Source organism: Passer domesticus, chromosome 32 (genome assembly GCF_036417665.1).
Source record: "Passer domesticus isolate bPasDom1 chromosome 32, bPasDom1.hap1, whole genome shotgun sequence".
NCBI lineage: Eukaryota > Metazoa > Chordata > Aves > Passeriformes > Passeridae > Passer > Passer domesticus.
This window is the reverse complement of record NC_087505.1, coordinates 3,142,307-3,144,867: the sequence shown is the minus strand read 5'-3', so window position 1 is coordinate 3,144,867 and position 2,561 is coordinate 3,142,307. Positions and strand designations below refer to the sequence as shown.

Genomic DNA, 2,561 nt, shown 5'->3' with positions numbered 1-2,561 from the left:
CAGCCCCCACCCCTGGGTGTCACAGACCAGGGTGACTGGGACCATCTGAGTCCAGGTCTTAGCGTTCAGGAACACATAATCACGGAATGATTATATGCTTTTATTGAAAAGCTCTGGGTGTCAGGGCTACAGACCTAAATATGACTCCACCATGGGTTTGGGATGAACATCTTTTTATATTCTATCATTATATAACTTACATATTAATTATTAAACTTACATTGTTCTATTGTATACATTGATTTCATCCAAGCATAGGTTTCTCATGAACCCCCTCAAACCCTTGAACATAGCTTCTCATTATTCTTCTTATGATTAAACAATAATTATATCTAAACAATCATCACATCTAACAATTATATCATTTATCATATACTGGTTACGCAGGTGCAATTTCACATGGTCTGGCAAACACAAGGCCTAATGTTTCCCAGGGCCTATTTTCAATATGTTCCCAGAGCCTACTAAGCCTAACTTTCTTTCTAACTCCCTGAATATTCTATGATTTTAAAATCTTTTACTATCACAGGGATCCCCACCCAGGACATCCAAGCCATGCATCCCTAATCCTAGCTGTCACATCCCCCACTCCACATCAGGTCACATTCACCAGCTGGATGGGCACCTCATGTTCCGGGCACTCAGCCCAGAGCTGCTCCTGTCTGTGACACCATAGGGTCAAAGGAACATAGGGGGGGTCACATGGGGTCCCTTGGGGGCTGCAGCACCCCTGGGCTTCTGGGTGACCCCAGTGTGTCCCACTCTGTCTCCAGCAGTGGCCACATGGTCAGTGGGTCTCTCTTGTTCCTGGTCCTGCTCGTAGGCGACATCGGGGGCTGGCACCAATGTCACCACCTGGGTGGGTGACAATGGATATGGATGGGGATCCTCTGGTCAAAGGGAGGTCCCCAGATTGGGGGCAGACAGTGGGACAGCATCGAGTGACTTTGGCTCAGGATTCTGGAGGGTCTTCAGGTGCTCCTGTATCATTCCAGGGGGGCCTTGAGGAATATTATGGTGGTACTGGGAGCTCCTGGTTGGGCTCAGGAGGTATTGGAGGGTCCTGCAGAGATGTTGAGGGGGCTTTGGGAATCCTGGGACAGTTTATGGGGTGCCCCTCCCTGTCTGGGGAAGCTCGAGTTTCTGGCGAGTCAGCGGTAAAAGGGGGGTTGGTGGTGAAGGGATGATTCAGGGGTTCTGTGGGGCTTCAGGGTGCTCAGGAGTGCTGGGGACAGTCAAGGGTCTGGTGTGGGTTCAGGAGTTCCAGGGTCGTTTGGAGGTCCTGAGGACCCTCAGGGGTTCAAGGGCTCTGTGGACTCCATTGTCACCTTCTCCACCCTTTCCTTGGCAGCTGCCAGGAAGCCCCAGGAGAAGTGAGTGAGACACTCCAGCCAGGACCCTTTTTTCTCCCGCTACAGACTCCTCCCAACACCCCCTTTTCCCCACAGGGCCTCCCAGCCACTTTGGAGGAGAGGGAGGTGCTGGACACCAAAGATGTGATCACCAAGAGGGCAGGGAGTGAGTATAGGGGATGGGGAGAGGGATACATCACCCACAGGTGTCACCCCACCCTCATCCCCCAAATGGTGTCTCTTGCAGGGCCCCTCCATATCTCCCTACTCCAGCACCCCCTGGTGACCTACCCCAGGCTGCTGTGACCCCATGAGCAACCACGGGACAACAGTGACATCTATGAGAATGTGCCACGACACTGAGGAGAAGGGGGACACTGGGGCACTGGAGGCACTGGGTTTCCTCCTCCACAGCTCGTGTGCTTTCCCATCCTGTTTGGGAGCAGGTCACAACTTCTGGGGGGGCTGCACAAGCACCAAGTGCTCCCCATTCCCCACCCCAAGTACCATGAGGGGTTCCCCTGTCCCACTCCCAGTACCCCAGGTGCTCCCCACTCTCCCTCCCAGTGCTCCCAGTATTCCCAGGGGCTCCTTACTCCTCTTCCCACTGCCTCTCTATTTCTTCCAGAGAATCCAGGGGCTCCCCATTCCCCCCATCAGTACCCCTATGATCCTAGGGGCTCCCCCATTCCTCCTTCCAGTACCCCATCTTGGTTTAGAGAAAAATTTCGGAGAAAATGCTGTGGAATGAGTGTTTCCTCTAAAGAGAAGGGCTTCAGTAATCCCTTTTGCCAATGAAAAAAATGAATGCCAGTGAGTGAAAGTGGAAAAAAACCCTCTTTATTTACAAACAAAGTGCCCGCATAGCACAGGAAAAGAATTGAATAAATGCTAGATATTGAACTTTCACAACTTTACACATGCCAACAGCAGCACAACAATACACCAAAATCCCAGGGCAAGAAATAAATGGGCTGGCTGTGTGGTAAAGATGGGACAAAATGGGGGCTGGCTTTTGTCTCAGGGAAGGGAGAAACAAGAGTTTGTGCCGCAGCTTGGGCAAAACAGGTGGGAACCTGTTGAACTTCTGGCGTTGGTCTCCTCCTCATAGCAGATGAAGCTGGTGGATTTTGGTGTCCTTTCTCTTGATGGTTCATCTTTTCCTGAGATCTTGGGCTGGCTGGGGCAGCCCCTGCAGGCTCTCGGCTG

At 51.8% G+C, this 2,561-nt stretch overlaps 1 long non-coding RNA gene across 1 annotated transcript; it reads left to right on the top strand.

Annotated features, from left to right (window-relative positions):
- Positions 1-749: 749 nt before the first annotated feature.
- On the top strand, positions 750-2,181 carry LOC135288162 (uncharacterized). Its single transcript, XR_010351432.1, has 3 exons — positions 750-786; positions 1,449-1,518; positions 1,600-2,181. It is a non-coding gene; the product is annotated as an uncharacterized LOC135288162 (long non-coding RNA).
- Positions 2,182-2,561: the final 380 nt, after the last annotated feature.